Genomic DNA, 20,417 nt, shown 5'->3' with positions numbered 1-20,417 from the left:
GATGCTAGAAGAGAGTGGTTCATTTCTCACCTGACCACTGCTTTATGGTGAACTACAAGAAGGTACAGCTTGTGCTCTGTGTGCCTGGTTCATGTGCTTGGCCATGTGAGACGTTTCTGAACAGACTCTATGAAAAACATATATAAATACTTTGAAAGAATTAACAGGAAATTGAAATAGAGATCAAAATTTATTTGGAGGTCCCTCATATTTTCTGTTTCCTTTGGTTAAACTTTTCTGCTTATCTTTAAAGTTAGAGAAGGGAACTTGCTGCTTGTTGAAGGCAGAGTCCATGTTTTGTGGTGTGTGTGTGGCATATTGTGGAGTGGCAGGAGCCCCAGGTGGAAGATGCATATGAATGTTCACAGAATACACGAGCTGCAAAAATGACTGAAGGAGAACAAAGTTCTAGAATGAAGAAACTATGAGGGAATGTATAATTGACACACAGAAGAAAAGAGGTACATAAGAAACATGTTAAAATGACTTCTGGGGAGGCAAGAAGGTGTGGGGAACGTGGACAGTGGGATGTGAATAAAAGGAGATTGTGCTTTCTGGAAACTAGGGAGATGATGAGTGGGATTATAATGTTACCTGTAAAATCAAAAGGAAGGAGAAACATAGAAAATGCAATAGATTGTGTTGTCATCATCAGCAAAAATTTGGGGTCTACATTAATGAACAAGCATAAGAAAAATGTATAATGGAAGAGGATATGCCTATTGTTTTCTTTTGAATTCAGAAAATAAATCAATATTGGTTTTGTTCAAATAAATATGAAGATAACTTGTGATAAATGTAAGCTTTTTCTATATCACTTATATTTTAAAGAATACTAGGAAAGTCCACACAGGATTAGTAATAATTCATGAAACAAAACAGAGAAATTATTTACTAATATATTGCCAAATGTATTTAATTTAGAAATGGGTTGCTCATAAACTCCCTCAGTTTTGGAATAGGAAAAATGCTGCCTTTGTAAAAGAGAAATAGTTAATATTTGTTAAGGTTCCTGTCTTAGTCAGCTTTGTGTCACCATGATGTAACACCTGAGACAGGCTACTTATGAGGAAAATGACAGTTTATTTCTCCTCATAGGTTTGAGGGTTCAAGTCTAAGATGAATGGCCCTAGAGGTTGCAGCCTCTGGTGAATGTGGCATGTCATTGTAAGACTTCATGTCCAAGAAGGTGCTCACACCATGTGATGGGAAGCATAGAGACACTGAGAGCCAGGAGTCTCCCACAGTCCTCTTTGAGGGCAAACTGATGACCTAATCCTCCCACTAGACTTCACTCTTACAGGTCCATAGCACCACCTAATACTGTACCTTAAGGACAAAGCCTTTATGTTTGGACTTTGATGGGACACTTATCCATGCCATAGCAGTTCCTTTTACTTGCAAATGATAAAAGACCAACTCAAACAAACTTTAATTAAACAGCAAAAGAATAGGAAAGAGGCCTACATGGTAGTAACTTTCAAATAATGGGTGCAGTTGGGCTCATGTTCAGCTGAATCTCCAATATCTAACAGCATCACCCATTTGGATCTGCCTTGATTTTCTCTTTCAGTTTCTCAGTTTCTTGTCACAGTTTCTGTCATTGTGTTGACATATCCTTCAGCTTTTTTATATAACAAATCACCATGTATGCTAGAACTCTGAACTTACCTACAATAATGCAATATGAAAGAAAGAAAAACTGTACCTCTAACTCAAGATCAGGAAATTCCAGACAACTCTGAGTAGCCAAGCCAGGATCTCAGACCCAGTTTATAGCAACAGAAAATAGGATTTGTAGACACACTAGGAAAACATAATTTCTACAAATATTACCCATAGTCTTCTGCTTCATCTGATGGCATGTTTTTTTCTCTTGCTTGCATTTTGACATAAATGGATTATTCAAAATTTTTATATTTCTACAGGGATGAGTTAGCTTTAATTCTCACTGGAGAATTATCTTCTCATTTCTGATTTCTCAATTGGTTTCTCTCAAAATTAGGATTAGGAAAAATATATAAATTTCCCAAGAAATGCTGAGAAGGGGATCCTCATATAGATAACTCGAATTTCTCCCAAATCCTTTAAATACCTTATAACAAATAAAAATCTTGATTCTGAAACATCAACTGACTTTTGACATAATAAATTTATGAAACAATCTAGTAGTTGCTCTCCCTTCCTCTTCTCTAATAACCTCTTCCTACATTTTCTAATGGCTATCTCTGAGGGGCAGAGATGGCTATTTAGGGTAATGGAGACTCAACAGGAAAGCTTATTCATGATGGATAGCTCCTCCATCCTAATGATAAAACAGTGTGTGTATTTGATATCATTCTCTATACAAAATTAATTTCTGATAGGACAGAGGTACTCAATGTGATAATTGACTTTTGTAAAACATGGAAAGTGCAACAGGAATAGAACCTAGAGTAAATTTTAAATTTTTAAAGGAATATAATAGATATTTAGATATTACTGACATTATCCTTTTCTTTTTTTTTCTGCTTTTTTCCTCTTTAATATTAGAGGACACCAGACTCTAAATGTCTTGATTAAAACAGTTATTCTAACTTTTGTGACATTATTTTTAAAAATAGTTTTAAGGCTGGGGATGTAGTTTAGTTTAAGATAGATCATTTTCGTATCATGTGTGTGGCTCTGGATTTCAATCCCCAATGTTTTCAAGAAGTTATTTTTTTAAAAATCTGTCCTTTCTCCCACAATAATTACCATTCCAGGATACATTTTATTTTATTCAGTTATTATGAGTTTTGTACATAAAATCTTTTCTGGCTTTTCAAATAATTCATGTTTGATGATTTCTTTACACACACACACACACACACACACACACACACATATCACATCACATCATATTACATTCAAATAATGTGTTTCTTATTCTTTCTTTCTTTCTTTTTAAGCCATTCTCTTTTTAAAACTCAGATCTGGGAATCTACAATCCAAAATCCGGGTATGATTACCTAGACAAACTAGTATTCCACAGGGAATGTAAAACCTACATGGTCTCGATTTTTATTCTTGATTAAGAGTTAATTACCATTTAAAATTCTTTTTTTTATCTTTTCTGGAATGCAGGCATTCCCAAGAGCACAAATGTTTTAGAGTTATTATTCCATAGGTCAACTCTATGCCTTCCTCCCATGGAGTTAAATTGGCAGCCAGGACACAGGCTGACAGCACACAATGCTATAGTGGACTGAAAGGTTATATAATCAATCAACAGCCTGTTGGAAAAGGTCAGTAATATTACAATTATTAAAAAATACATTTTCTTTGGGGACTTGAAATAAAGATCAATGAAGAACTGATGAAGCTAAAGTTTGCACTTCTCTGTTTACACATTCCAGGTGGTACCTGACCTTCAGAAATTGTACAGTGCCTCAGAATATTCATGAAAATGTTAATTTCCTAGAACTGTAGTGGAGCTGTGATGCTGGTATGCTTTTCTGTGCTTTGGGGTTTATTAGAGTTCTGTATTAAAGCATGTTTTTCCTCTTTGATTCAGAAAATTTTATTTAAACTAATTTTTTTTTTCCTTTAGAGGATGAAAATTAGGACTTATCTGGATCTCAATTTTCTAGAGTTTTTTTTTTTTTTAAATTTGAAACCAGGTTGAAAGAGCTGGAAAGAAACCCTGCAATATAGGCCTCTATAGACTAATGACTCATCTCTATCTCCTTAAGATTCAGAATTTCTGGAGGTCAAGAAAAGAAGTGAGGGCTGATGTTTTTGCATTGTCCTCCTGCTGTTTGTTTTGGATCAGAGTTTACAAGATTGAATGTCCAGTTTTGGAAGTTGGAATCCAGTTTTTATTTTTAACTACAACAGCAAATCCTTATATATTCTAACCTACAGTAAGGTTAGAATTTGGTTAGCAATGAGGTATTTTTATTTCAAAATAGCTAGAAAAGAGGAGTTTGAACATTTTTTTCCTATAAAGAAATGATGAATGCATGAAGTAATATGGAAATGCTAACTATAATGTTTGAATCAGTATACAGTGTTTATAGGTATTGCAGTGTCAAATTGTACTGTATAACATATATATATATATATATATATATATATATATATATATATATATATAAAATTATATCAATTTTAAAAAGAAAATATAATGGGGTAAAAGTTTGGAAGACATTTATATAAATGATCAGTATGACCTTGCAGATTAGTATCATATCATAAAACTGGAAACAGATTTTGATTTTTTTTTAATGGGACATATATACACTGTCAGTTTTATTATATGTAAAAAGATGGTAAAGCACAAAGTATTTTTTTATTGGTTGCTCAAGACAATACAATGATCTTTACATGTCATACATTTGATTCAAATGGGGTATGCATTCTTATTTTTCCACATGTGCAGATTGCAGGATCACATTGGTTATACAGCCACATTTATACATACAGCAATACTAGTGTCTGTTGTATTCTGCTGCCCTTCCTAGTCCCCCTCCCCTCTCCTCACCTCCCATTACCTCTCTCTACCCAATCTATTATGACACATATCTCTCTCTATATATTTTTTTTTCTTAGAAGAAGATTACCACTAAATAGGGATGAGAGGTGGGAGAGAATGAGAGGGAGAAGGGGAATTGCACAGAAGATGTAAGGAGACCCTCATTGTTATACAAAATTACATATATGATGGTGTGAGGGGGGAGAAAAAAAAGCACAAAGTATTTTTATTCTATAGTTCATAATTTGATGCTTTATTCATGAAGCAAATATGGGAAGAGCAAAACATATTTACAAGGTAACTCAGAGTGTAAATTTCTTAATAAATATTTCCTGGAAATACAACAGAATAGTTAGGGACAATTCTACTAAGAATATTCCATAAAGAACAAGGTAAAATATTGGAACATGCTTTTGTAACCACATAAATAGCAAGAGAGGAATCAATTATTCTGGGCCTACATCCCTTCCTTCACAAAAGAAAGCAATGAATTCTTTTATAGTGAGGAAAAATAAGGACAGGAGTGATAACTCGTCAATCAGACAGGAATAAATCATACTTTTTCGAAATAATTTTAGAAAAAAAATTCAATAGTAATTAAAAGAACATAAAAGTCTAGTACCCAGGTGATAAAATGCCAAAAGTATGGTATCAATTAAAAATAAATAGAAAGGAAACTATAGCTTATAGACCCCCCAAACTCAAGCTAATACTAGAAATAGCAAGGAAAAAACACATTAAAATAATTATCCTAACTCTGATCTATATTAAAAATAAGTAATGGCACAGAAGATATGGAAGAGTCAGTCTGAATTTTAAGAATGAAAACTAAAATATATAAGGTAAAAAATGCACTGAAGGGCTGGGGATGTGGCTGGGGCGGTGGCGCCCTCGCCTGGAATGCATGCGGCCCGGGTTCGATCCTCAGCACCACATACAAGCGAAGATGTTGTGCCCGCCGATAACTAAAAAATAAATATTAAAATTCTCTCTCTCTCTCTATAAAAAAAATGCACTGAATGGAATTAATGGCTGATTAGATAGTGTGGAATTTGTCTTTAAAGATTAATGTACTTGAAGACATAGCAATATAAACTGTCCAAAATGAAAAGAGTAAGAAAGGAACTTTAGAAAATGAAAAGGTTATCAATCACATCTGGGACAACTTCAAATATCCTATACATATGTGAACAGAATCATTGTGGGGGTTCCAAGATCAAAATACACAAATATTAGAGAAATAATGACTTCGAAAAATATTTTATTAAAACTATAAATCAACAGATTCAGTGATCCCCTAGAAGAAGAAACATGACAAAATCTCAAACAGTGCATGTCAAATATTACTCAAGAACAATGACAAACAGAAAAATGTCAGAAATTCCTTGAGATAAAAGAACACAGTTGCCGCAGTCCAGCTGCAGTAAAATAACGGGGGGGGGGGTGATGAATAACTTGTGTACGTTGATACAGCAGGAGAGAGAGCTGTTTATTGTAGAATCTGAGTAATATTTATACATTTTGCACAGCTTATCTTAATTAGCATAAACTAGATACAGCAGTCAACCAATCAGGAATCTCCACACTTAATGGCTCGCTTTTGTTACTTTATAAACCACTCCCTCTGGCATTTTGCCAGGCACCATCCAGACTTGTTTACAGACTCTAACATATCCCCCTTTTGTTTAATTTAAATAACGACCATAGTGGTTTTTACACAAACACCATAAATAACCTGCTAGAAACAGAAAGGGAGGATACAAAATGTTACAATTCCAAGCTAATTGATGGCTCCATGCAAGAAGCCTTTGGAAAAATTATACCAGCAATGACACCGTTAGCAAAGACACCGAGTTACAATTTGTTGTAGATTACAGTTTGTTGTCTCAGTCCAGGTAAAGCAGTGTCTCAATAGACTAACTCACAGTCCAGGTAAATCACAGTCCAGGTAAGTTCTGCAGGCAGCTAGCTTAAGTTGTAGCAGCAGAAACAGCAACAGCTCCGAAGTCTCTTCGTTTTCAGCCGAAGTTTCCTCCAGTTCTCAGCAACACTGTAAATTCTTTCACCTTTGTTTTCACCGGCACTGGAACACAGGCAAGAACTCCGGATGGCTAAAGAAAATCCTGTAGCATTTCACTAAGAAAACAACCTTCTGAACAATTTAGTACATTATTTCGAGGTTTTTTTACATTTGAAATAAGCCTTAATAGTGCTCATTACTCATTAGCTTCCAGGTGTGGGAGAACCATTGTAGTTACTGACATTGGAAATGATCAAACTTCAGGGACGCCATTAGTGTCTTCCGCCCAGCTGTAGCGTCCCGGGCAGCCCCAGATGGGGATCTTCCCGGGCTCAAACTGCTTCCGGGCACAGGGAGCAAAAGCCTGTGAGACTGTGCCTCCAAGTCAGGTGTAGATTTGGGCTCGCAGTGGCGATCTGCTCCCCCAGGCAGGGGGCGGGCAAGAGCCCACAATTGCCGCTTGGAAAATTCTTGCTGCGCCATGATCGGCTTGGGCAGGTGGCAGGCGCCTTGTCAATTCACGCACCCTCCGGTATCGAAAAGTATTCAGTAATAGCCTTTTGCTGCAACTTTTTTCTTGATAATCCTTCTTCTGAACTTTCTTTTTCTTTCTGACTAGAGTTTCTGGGCTTTTATCAACACATTCCCTAACTATTCTTGGTTCCACTGGGGTGCCTTTTTCGCTTATCAATTTACTTCTCACCCCTTCCATATTTTCATCACAAAGACAATACAACATTTCAAAACAAAACAAGACACAAACATACTGCATCAATCTTCTCCATTTTCTCGAAATGGCCATTTTTCCTCTCGCCCTATCTGCCTAGGGACGAGCAGATTGCTCCCGTCCTATCTATGGACGGGCAGCCTTTTCGTCACTTACCCCCGAGTGTCCCAGGGCTCCCCGTAACGGGCCACCATCTGCCGCAGTCCGGCTGCAGCAGAATATCCGGGGGGTGACGAATGATTTGTGTACGTTGATACAGCAGGAGAGAGAGCTGTTTATTGTAGACTCTGAGCGATATTTATACATTTTGCACAGCTTATCTTAATTAGCATAAACTAGATACAGCAGTCAACCAATCAGGAATCTCCACACTTAATGGCTTGCTTTTGTTACTTTACAAACCACTCCCTCTGGCATTTTGCCAGGCGCCATCCAGACTTGTTTACAGACTCTAACACACAGTGACATATGATCAAAGACAAAGATGACTGAAGATTTCTCATGATGTAAAAAGTCATAAGACAGTAAAGAAGTATTTTTAAAGTATTGAAAACAAAAAGAAACAAATAAGACCTCCTTAACTTATAATTAATTCTATACTTACAAAAAAATTTCTTGGGAAAATTAAGTCAAAAGGAAGACTTTGAAATATATAAAAGATTTTTAAAAATCAGTCACCAGATGGGCACTACAAGAAATCCTTTATTAGAAGGTGAAGAATATAGCAACGTGGAGTTACATAGGAATTATACACACAGGATATGGTAACTATGTGGTTAATGCAAAAGTTATTACAGTTACTATTCCAATATCTTAAAAAGAAACCTGGGTGGAGGGTGGGGAGATTGTCATTTGAAGACTGAGGAAGTAGTATGAGCCAAGACATGTAGGCGAGTCTCTAGAAATGTGAAAAGAAAAGAAACTTGACTTCCTTGGATCCTCAAGAAGCCACACAGTCATGTCTGCAGTTGATTCTAGAACTTCTGACCTACAACCACACAACATTGTATTTGTGTCCCTGAGTTATTTTATAATTTGTTACAGCATCAATAGAAAACTAATACAAAAACCAAGTGAGGTTTATATCAGAATTGAACAATATAAAGTTTTAGAATCATCCAATTTAATGTTTCATATTAACAAACTGAAAAATTAAACCATATGATCATCTTAGTAGATGTAGAGAATGCATGAAACAAAGCTCACGTTTATTGCTGATTAAGAACAAAACAACATACAAAAATCCTCTTAGCCAACTATGACTAGAAAGGAGTTTTGATCTGATAAAGTAGATCTATAGAAAACTTACAGGAAGCATTATACTTAAAGATAAAAGAGAGTACTTTTCCCATAAGATCACAAGTATAACAAATTTGTAAGATACAAGATACATGTACAAAAATCAATTATATCACTATATATATATGATAAGCAATTAGAAATTGAAATTTAAAATACCATATGCACTAGCTTCACATATACAAAATGCTTGGAAATAAGTATGACAAAATGTGTAAAAATTTTGTACCAAACTCATTTTGAAATGTTGATTAAAATAACTTAAGAAGTGCAACAGAAATTCAATCTTATACTTGGTCCTCATAGTCCAAAACAAAAATGATATTATTATATCAATTCTTTCTAAATAGTTCTATAAATTCAGTGCAATCTCAATTTAAACCTTAGTAAAATTTTTGCTTAAATTAGTAATTGTTCTAATATATATATTTATATAAAGGACTGAGAATAACCAAAATAAATTTTAAAAATCTTTTTCTCTCAGCTTATCTATGTTCTGTGAGTGAAAAGATTTCCTCCTTTATATGACTGAATAGTATCCCATCGTGAATATATACTATATTTTCTTAATCTGCCCATCAATGATGGACATTGGATTTATCCCATACTTAGCTATTGTGAATAATGTTTCAGTAAACATGGAGCACAGTTTTTTTTCTCAATATACTGTTTTCATTTCCTTTTGATACATACTCATTTTATTAGATAATACAATCCAGGCACAGAAATACAAGTAACACAATGTGAATTCATTCATTTGTAGAATCTAAAAAAGTTGATTTTATGAAAGTAGAAAATAGAATGATGATAACTAGAGACTGGGAAAAGTGGCAGGAAGGAGGAGATTAGGTAGGATCGAATACATAAGTATAAAACTATAGGTAGCAGAAAGCAGTTCTAGTGTTCTATTTCAGAGTAGGATAGCTATAGTTAACAACAGTACCTTGTGTATTTCAAAAATGATGAGAGAATTTGAATGTTCTCACCATAAAGAAGTGGTAAAATATTTGAGATGATTATACGCTTGAATTTGATCATTACACATTACATATATATCAAAATATGATATGATGCACATAAATCTGTCTAACTACTATGTGTCAATTAAAATTATGTGGGAAAAGAGTAAAGTTGGTGGGTTAATGATGTGTTTCAATAATTATTATGAAGCTATTATAATAAAAAGTAATGCTCTGGTACAGTGATGGAAAAAAAGAGTGAACAGAATGGAGAATCCAGAATTAGACTCACTTATATAAACAGCTGATTTCTGAGGAAAGTCCAAAGGCAAACCCTCAGTGTAGAAAGAGCAGTCTTTAAGGCTGGTGCTGTAACAATTGAACAATCATATGCAAGTCACTAAACTTTGAATTGTCAGTTATACCATACAAAACAATTCACTCCACTCTAGCATGTATCTATAATGCAAACTGAAGAAGTACCAGCAAAGAGATAATAAATTGAGAACTATTCAAGTTAAAGATGTGATCACTCACAATTGAAAAAATACAAAAACAAAAGAACTTCCAAGAATCAAGATGGACTAGTATAAAGAAAATCATCCTTAGATTTCTTCCTGTGAAATGGAGAACATCAAGAGAAAGAAAGACATCATAGAGAAAGATAGAGGCTCTCTCATTAGTCATGGAGTAGCAGATGTCTTCTCAGCAACAATAGAATCCAGCAGACAATGAAGTGATGCTTTCAAATTACAATAGAAATTATTATGACCCTACCATTTTTATTGAACTGAACTCTTTCAAGATATTGTGACATAAATTTTTTTAGACAACATGATTTTTTATCCAGATAGATCAGTAATGAGAAAAGCATTACAAAAGAAAATTACAACATGGAAGGAAGTTAAGGCATTCAAGACAGAGCACTGGACACAGAAAACAATATGTATTTGGACAAATATAATTATTGTTAAATGTGAATTTAAAACAAATTTATGTGTTTACCATAAAAATGGTAGAACCAGGTGCTGGGGCTGTAGCTCAGTGTCAGAGCGCTCGCCTAGCCTATGGGAGGCAATGGGTTCGATCCTCCTCATTACATCAATATAAAATAAATAAAATAAAGGTATTGAGTCCATCTACAACTAAAATTTTTTTAAAAAAAGGGTAGAACCATCTCTGATGACACTGGAAAGATGAATGGGGCTTTTGTGCAATGGATAAAGTAGGATTATATGCTTATCACATTTAAAAGGAAAATAGAAATTCTAAATAATTTTAAAAATTTTATTGACATGGGCTTGGGATGTGGCTCAAGCGGTAGCATTCGCCTGGCATGCATGTGCCTGGGTTCAATCCTCGGTACCACATACAAACAAAGATGTTGTGTCCGCAGAAAAACTAAAAAAAAATAAATATTAAAAATTCTCTCTCTCTCTCTCTCTCTCTCTCTCTCTCTCTCTCTCTCTCTTTTAAATTTTTTTTTTAAATTATTCATATTTATGGGGTACAGTGTGATATACATGTATACAACATGAACTGATTAATTAGGGTAATTATCCCTCCATCTCCTTATTTAACCATCTTCTTATCATTTCTTTGAGCTCTTTTATAGTTCTTCATAAAATAAGTAGTAGGGTATTGTGAACTATAATCACATTGCTATGCTGTGGAACAAAGTAAAGATAATTTTTGTTGTTATTTTTCAATTAGTACTAGTATCATTGCACATAAGGAAAAAAATTCAAACACTAGTGATTTTCAAAAAGTGTAATTAAATTTTTGTCATGGTAGACCAAGGTGCAGTCACTGCAAGATTACTAGGGTGGCTCAGCAATCATTTATTTCAAGCTTTCAGCACTGTGTTTCTTCTTCAAGTTCATGTTCAAAGTCTAAGATAGTTGGTGGAGTTCTGGATTTCTGACTGGAAGAAAAAGAACATGTAAAATCTCAAAACCAAACCACTCTTTCAGACAAATGTGTTTCCTTAAAGATTACCAATAAGCATTTTGCTTATATCTATCTCACTTAGAAATGATCACCTATGGTTGCAAGTGAGGCAAGAATAGGCAATGTTCTATCCAGTATGAGCCATAAAATAATGCTTTATCCTGTGTTGTTAACAATTAGAGAACTCAAGAGTAGATTTTGTTGACCTCAGAACAAATCCCAGTTAATTGCTTACATGGGATTGATCTTTTTAACTGAAATTCTTATTTTTCTTTCTGAATGCAGTTCTTTACAAAAAGGGCAAAAGTAAGTCAAAAGAGAAATAAGTAAGCTTTTTCCATTTTGGAATAGAGGAAAAGGCCCTAAATTGCCTGATGTAGTGATTTATAAATAGTGAGAATTCAGTAAATATTTTATAATCTACTGAATAATTTCTTATATCACATATTCTTGCTAAACACTGAAAATTTGATCAGTGTTTAGCAATTATAGACTCATGCTACTGTGCAAATCCCTTTACATTTGGGATTCTCTAACATGGTAGCAAAAGATTTGGAAAATACAAAACGATTTCCTGTAAAATAAAGTTTTTTTTTCAAACCATTCAAGAGAAACAATATATTTAATTTAATAAAATTTTAATATTTATGTTTTTTGTATTCCTTTCCATCTCTTTTTGAAAGAAAAATGATGTATAAATTCAGTTTGAACAGTTTTAATTCTACTATAACATGACATTTCCCTTATAATAACTTGAACTGTTGCAGAGAACATAAAAGCCACAAGATAGATATATATAACTAATAGGATCCCTTTCCTTTGTTCCTTGGTTTACAAATCTTCCTGACTTAGCAGTGGCACCCAAATGCAATTCTCCAAACCCTGCTGACAAGTCTTAGGAATTCAGTTCAGAAGAAATACTGTCTAGTGCATATATTTTCCTTTCAACCAGAGGATTTTGAGCAAGCCTCTGAGGGGTTTGCTGTAATACACTTGTTCCTCTTGGGTAGATCAGTTCTTCAAGAAAATATTCCAAAGGATAGCTGCAGTAAACAGCTGAGAATATACTAGCAGCAAGGTTGATAGAATGCTATCAAATAAGCAAGAATTTCTCAAGACATAAAAGCAAAGACAAAAAAAAAACACAGAAAAACTAAGAGAAAAATTATAAACCCCACCGAATTTTCCAGTTGGCAAGCCAAAGATAATTCCATGAAATGCATCTAAAATTTTTTTCTGTTAAACTCTTTTTAATCGAAAAGAACTTTCTAGGAAAATCAACGTTTTCATCATTTGTCCTTCCTAATACTTGGGTGTTGGTATTGCAAAATAACAGAGACACTTACAAATATTACTGAATACCTCAATATGTCCACATATTTTAAGGATTTTTTCTTGGCTCATTATACCTTCCTTTGTGTATTTATAAGTGAGCAGTCAGCATTTAGAGCTGAAAGGGTGTCTGTGTTGCTAGCAATTAAACTATTTTTCCTGTTTCAAACTCAGTCTTCCATATTCTACTTTGTAATGCTGGGGTTAGGAGTCTGCCAACCATACTTCCCTTTTTCCAGCTGTTTCCCTTTAGATTCTGCCAATGAGGACACTAGGAAGAGACAGAAAACACAGAAGGAAGGAAGTCACCTTTCTTTTCATTCACTACCTTTTCTTCCTTTTCAGGTTTCCATTTTTTTTTCTAGTGTCATCCTGGCAGGTAAAATTTGTTCAGTAGCAGCTCTTAGTTCCAGTTTGTTTTGTAAAAGTACCTGTAGGGCTCATTTCATTGTGCGCTCTCAATGCCATCAGTCCCAGCCAACTGACACCCCTCCACTGTCCACAGGCTAGCTCCAGGTCCCTCTCTGAGCTTGGAAACACCCTCGTGGAGCAGTGCATCCTCCTTAAGGTCTGTGTTCAATTTCAGGAATCCTTTGCCAGTTTTCCAAGTTTTAATAACTGCAATTTTGCCCCGTTGTCTTCAGCATGAAGGATCGTACTAACTTCCAGTAGTTGTTAATTGTGTGATATCTCACTGGTTCTTTCTGCAATTTCAGTTTTTTGAAACCTTGAACACGATTCATTATTTTAAATGATCTCACCTAAAATAACTGGTGTGTTTTCTTTTCCTTCTAATTACACTCCATCTAGTGCTCTTTGTTATCCTCAACCATAGAATAATTGCCCTCTTTGTGGAAGTAAATCTTTTCATTTAGAGATTAAATTGATGTGTAAGACTAATTCATTCTTTCAAAATATTTATTTGGTATCTAACAGATATATATGTATTACTTCTGGCACTACAAGGAATTCAGAAAGTTATTAGGCATAAATTCACCTGTGAGTATTTAGGAAATTTTAAATTGTGGAACCTGGATATGTTTATAATAGTTAAAAGACATTAACTTCTTTGTGAATATTACATAGAATGAGTTTTACAGCAATTTATAGTAAAGAAATTATTATTTTTGAAAATTAGAAAACACAAAGAATTTTAATAGAGAATACATAGTAGTAACTTAGATTTTAAAAGTGTATCTTTAAGGAACAATTATAAAGTATATTCACAAAGAGATATTGAAATATGACATTATAAGGGAGAAAAGAAAATTAAAGGAAGAGAATATCAAAAGCACTCAAAACATGTATACTACATCAATAGTTGATAGGAATAGTGGGTTTATAAAATGTAGTAGCAGGAAAGAAACTCCACGAAGCATATTGGGGTGAGATAGTGTAAGATCTTGAAAGATTATTTAGTGATCAGAGGGTCTTGTTTTGCTTTTTTTTCTCAAGGTAACACAATGAATTCCAAAGATAGTTGATGGCTTACAAGGACTGATCTAAAATATCTTCAGAATTGACTTGATATGGAGAAGACTGAAGAACAGAAAAGCACTTGGAAATATGGGTAAAATAACTAAAAACTTCTTCTCATACAGGGAAATTCGTGTGTTGGGGGCTGTCAGAAATTAGTCATTCAGAGGCTGTGTTCTCAGCATCTGAGGGAATAAATATAACATTTATTGTGATGGAAACACATGAAGAAGAGGTGTGTGTATGTGTGTGCATGTGTGTGTGTGTGTGTGTGTGTGTGTGTGTGTGTGTTATGGAGACTTGAGTTCATTTTTGTACCCAGAAAACTTTTGATATTCTATCCCTCTCTTGTGATGAAGACGAACTTTATCATATAAGGTTAAGAATAAACCTTCCGTGAAATTATGGAGGCAAGATGGCGTGTTGTTGTAGAAGCAAAGTTGTGTATGTTATGCAGGAAGGATTAACTGAACCATGATATCAAAAGACACTGCGATAAGATATGAACTGAAAAAGTATAAATTTCCAATGTATAGATAATTGACAACTCTATGAAGGGAAATTTTGGTGCAAAAAATGGGGGTCTAAAACCTGATTGGAGGGTGTCAAGTCATAATTTCAGAAATGGATTAGACTTAGCCAGTGCAAACAATGCCTTTGAGCATTTTTGCTGTGAAAGGCATTAGTGAAATGGGACAGTGAGAGAGGTTCAGTTACATTGAAGTGTAACTGAGAAAAATTAGCCTTTACAGAGGGAACTAAGAAAGTTTTTGATAAACAAAAGAATGAAAATAATTTCAGTAAAAGGGCCTTAAATAAGTGATAGTAGATTTACTGATGAGAAAGAAGGTATCCATAGATAAGAACAAAAATAATTTATTCATAGTGATATAAAGAAAAAAATTGGGGGCACAGAAGCATATATTTTGGCAGATTACTTACTAGGTATACATAAAAGTTCTCTTCTGGGTTCTTCTGTTTTATCAGTAAAACAATAGTCATTGTGAGCACTTAAGAGAGTTATTTTTAGAATTTTACAAAGAGATGATAATTGTTTCATTATGAGATTTAGAGGATGAATCAATTTTAAAAAGGCTTTTAATTGCCAAGGGGCACTCAAGATTTTCTTAATTTTTATTGACTATATATCAATAGTACATATAAATGCTTTTGTTTTGTTTCATTTTGTTTTTCCAAATTTTCACTTGCTTTCAGTATAGACTGAGAATAAATTGATTTAATTGGCTAGGGTTTTGCCAGAAGAGCACAATGGAGAGATGTGGGAATTATGGAAGTTGAGGAAAAATGTGAGGGATGATAGAACAGGCAACCTAAGTGAAGAAAAGAATTAACTAAGTATTAGAAGCAGAGAATAGAAGGGTTCATTGTAGATGTCACTGGGGTAATTGGATTGTTGGATGTGTTAGTACAAGGAGTGAAGTGAAAAAGTATAAATTGGTAGTCAACAAGAAGGATGCTTGACACTGAGATTTTGTATGTAGTACCATTATTATTAATTAAAATATATGCATTGTGACCTTAGGAGTCAAGTAGAATGGGTGACAAAATCATGAAAATAGAGGAATTCAAAGGACTGAGAGTCTAATGTGTTGGATTATTTTTTTGAGTATCTAATTTTGATGATAGGAATAATATTGAAAATGAAGGCAATAATCCAGAAAATTTTTTCAGTAAATTAGTTATGTAAACTTTTAAAATCTGTTTAATGCTAATTTTTTTCAGATATTTGTGCTTTGTGTTTGTGATTTTGCTATTTAAAATGGTATTCAATTCCTGTTCAGTCTTGATGAGTAGGCTGTGATGTGCTTTACAAAGAAAATATGTGTTAGAAAAGCTTTTTTTTTTTTCACACATGAGATACAGTCCTGTTGGTCACAATGGGTCAAATATATATACTAGTAGGGTGTCTTCATACAGAAACACATATAAAATAAAACCATCTGTTGATCAGTTGATGAAAATGTTGTGACTAGAGGGCTTGCAGGAAACTACCCATGCATATTGCTGGAGCAATAGCTCATTATTTGCTAATTCAGTGTTGATTGGGACTCTATAGAAAATAACTATCAAAAATAATAAGTGAAATTTATGTGGGTGTGTGTGTGTATACACACACAGAGAACAAAAATGAATTCAGAAAAATATGTGTTTATATTAAAAACAGTTCCTTAATTTTTGAATCTTTTAAAAGAAATATATGACTGGGGCAAAAATAAGAGCATTATATGGTAATATATATGTAAGTTTTATGTATGAAAATAATAGCATAGTAATTGAGAAAATGAAAATTTACTATTTTAGGTTTTCATATCAAAGGGGTAACATTATAACAATATTTGAAGACAGACTGTAATAAAATGAAACTGTATACTTTAACCATTAGAACAGACACTATGAAAAAATACAGTATAAGTAATAAATCTATAATAATGATAAAAATGAAAAAAATCAAATCTATCAATTTGAAAGAAAAAGAGAAAGGTACAAGAAACAAGAACATATAAGACTAAAAGAAAATAAACAGCAATGTGAAAATTTTAAACCCTCCATGACAATGAATAGCTTAAAACTAAATTAACTACGTATGCCAATTAAAAGGCAGAAATATGCAATGCAAAAATCTGAAGGAATTTGAAGGTGAAATAAAGATGCACCACCTCATTCTCAATGATTAATAGAGCAATATAAGCCAATTTTATCTAATTGATATCTGTAGAATACTTAACCCAACAATAGCAGAATACATATTTTTTTTGCAAGTGAAATTGGAACATTTATCAAAATGAACCAAATATGAAGATACATGATATATCTCTATAAATTTTAAATGGCTGAAATTATACAAAGTTAACATTCTAAGTACAAAATACAGTTTAGTTAAAAATTAATAAACAAGATATGTGGAAAATCTACAGATATTTGGAAATTATACAAAGTACTTTCATATAATTTATGCATGAAAGATGAATTATAAGGAAAGTTAGAAAATACATTGAACTGAAGGAAAATAAAATTAGCCATATCAAAAATTTTTAATGTAGTTAAATTAGTGATTAGAGGGAAATGTATAGCATTAAACACATATTTAAATATAATAAATATTTATTACCCAAAAAAGTAAATGATAGAAAAAGAAATAACTGTATAGGTGGAAATAAGTGCAATAAAAAAGGAATCAATAGAACAAATCAATAAAACTAGAAGATGCTTGTTTAAGAAGATAAAGTAAATTTATAAACCATTAGTTTAACTAATTAGGAAATTAAAAAGAAAAGATAGAGAACAGGCAAAAATTGCCAATATCGTGGACATGTATCATCCCTGGGCATTAGGTAGAACTTATAAAGACAATACCATATAGGGATATTTTTAACAATTATATTTCAATGCATTTGACAATCTAAATAAAATGTACAATATCCACTTCAGACATATTTTACTTAAGAACAACTGGATAACCAAAAAAAAAAAAAATCCACATTGATTAAAGAAACAGAATTGGCAGTCAAAACCTTCCCATAATTAAAATCTCCATCTCAGAAGGCTTCACTAGTGAATTCTACCAAATGTGAAACAAGGAAATAACAGAAATTTTATTATACCATATATATAATAATGAAATAACAGAAATTTTATTATAAACATTTTTTACAAAATTGAAGAGGAAAGAACATTAATACATGTATGAGGCCAACAAAGAATTTAGATTTTAATTTGTAAAAAATGGCTATCATTAACATACAAACAAGTTCTTAATAAAATTTTAGCATACCAATTCAAACAAAATGCAAAAATAATATTATGATATGCATAATGTTTTAATCATTTAAATAAACTTCCATAACTTAATGATTGTATTATAGTGGCACCCCTCCTCCATAAAAAAGTCTTAACTGGGCTTCTTCATAAATCTTCACCATGGTTGATTTTAGGACTGTCAGCAAAAGAAACTCTACAAAAGAGCTCAATGTAGATAAACTTCCTATTTTCATGTTACCCTATTTTACTTGGCTACTGGCCAGGAAGAAATCAGCACTCCAGAATTATTGCCTGCAAGGTTGTGGTCTCTGAATATACAGTTGTATGATAAAATTGGGGATTCCCCTTTTTTTTTGCCAGAAGTATGTTGATATATGATTAGATTGGGTCTGGCAGCCAAATAAAATAAAAGGTTACATAACAAATTTACAAGCTATCTTAGTTCTTTCAAGAAAGATTTCAGGCAGTTATCTTTGTTTGCTCTCTTTGCTGTTTTAATGGAGACATAACTAAAATGGAACCATGGGGGAGGTTCATAAGTGTCGTGAAAATATTAACAGTCCCTTTGGAGTCCCAAGGTCCCAGGGGCTACAGTGAAAAAAAAATTGTATTTTTTCTTAGGTATTTGGATTATATTATCTGCCAATAATATTCCAGAGTAGAGATAAACAGGGTCACTTTAAGAAACCGACCTGATCTTTAGCTAACTTCTTGAATAAGTTACTCTATATAGAGATATAACAAAGTGAAAAATTTTATTTACCAGAATTCATCCTTGAGAATTCTCTATTTTGATTTCTCCTGAGACAACCAGGCTGAGTGTTAGAAGAAATGCAATTCCCGGGGCACTCTGAGAGTCTTGATTATTACAGATTGGGGGAGACTGAGGCAGGAAGGCTGCTGGTTCCTTCAGCCCTAGGAGACCAACTTGGCGCAGCTGGGAAACAGGACTATAAATATGAACAGCTGCTTTTAAGGAATAGAGCTGCAGAGGGACACTAGGGAAAGTAGAAAGCCAAGATTCCAAACAGGGTGGACGACCCAGGGTGTTTCAGGGAGACAGCTGAAAGTAATTGCCTAATGGGAGTCTCAAGGCACCTGCAGTTTGTTAGAGAATTGGAGAGAAATAGAAAAGGAATTCTTTTGGTGGGATTTCTGCTGTGGGTTAAGAATTGGATCCTCATTAATGTTCATTGAAAGCTAAAAGTAAACGCAGGAAGTTTCTTAATTACTCTTGCTAGACTATGGTATCTTTAAAGTGTTACCATGTAAGAAATGGGCCATATGGGGACCCCTGTTTATTGTTGCATTACATAAAAAAAGAAAAGAAGTTCAATCATAAAACAATGGACAATAGAGAGATACTCTGGAAAACATTTGCAGTGCTCATCTGAGCACTGTCTGGTAGACTAGTAGGCCTAAAGATTCAACTCATCTGAATTATTGATATTAAGAATCTTAGCTTGGGCTGGGAGTATAACTTAGTGGTAGCATTTGCCTTGCATTCATGAGGCCCCAGATCCCACCCCGAGCACCAAAACCAAAAACGGAAACAGAAACAAAAACTTAACTTGATATCAGTAGGAATTTAAATTATCTACCTATTTTTTTTCTGGTTCTGTGAAATCTCCTACTCAGCTGTGTGTTGCATGCTGTCTGGAAAATAATGCATTGGATGAAGAACTCAAGATTTCAGTGCACTTTGCATTGGTAATTCTTATTGCACAATAATAAATGAATTTTTTGATGTTATACTTCAGTGTCCGTGACCTCAGTTAATGTGAATCTTCATTTGATTGAACAATGTGTGTCCTAAGGTTTCTGAGCTTATAAGGGTAAGTAATTTACACTTGACCTTGGAAAATTTAAAACTGGCCCTATGCGGGCTCTTAAGACACTGCCAGTCTCCCAAACTTCATTGTGGCACATTCATCTTTCCTATTCAAACTAGACTAGTTGACATGTCAGTCAGACCTATTTAGGGATGAAGACACACAAACATACATGAACAAGCACACACATTTAATCTTCATAAACAAGGGGGAGACCAGGGTGCAGAGGACAGAGGAATAATAACCCATCTCATCACAAAGCACATCCCATTGTCAGCTGTGTTCTAGCATGGTAAGCTTCCCTTCCCTGGCATTATGCAAGGAGAACTTGTTAGTTGCAGAGCAGGCTGAACGAATGTTTAGCTGCAGGATAGCCTGGACACTGGACCCCCATCCATCTGGTTCCTTATTGCTTGTTTGCCTCAAGGCTGAACACTCAACCCCACTCAAGGCTGAGCACTCCACCCCCACATGTCTGGTGCAAGGGAAATCCACATCTGGCCCCTGCCTGGTTTGCCTGAAGGGAGAAGATGACACCCTTAGTATG

The sequence above is a fragment of the Callospermophilus lateralis genome, unplaced genomic scaffold, assembly GCF_048772815.1.
Source record: "Callospermophilus lateralis isolate mCalLat2 unplaced genomic scaffold, mCalLat2.hap1 Scaffold_96, whole genome shotgun sequence".
Taxonomy (NCBI): domain Eukaryota; kingdom Metazoa; phylum Chordata; class Mammalia; order Rodentia; family Sciuridae; genus Callospermophilus; species Callospermophilus lateralis.
This window is presented reverse-complemented; position numbering follows the sequence as displayed.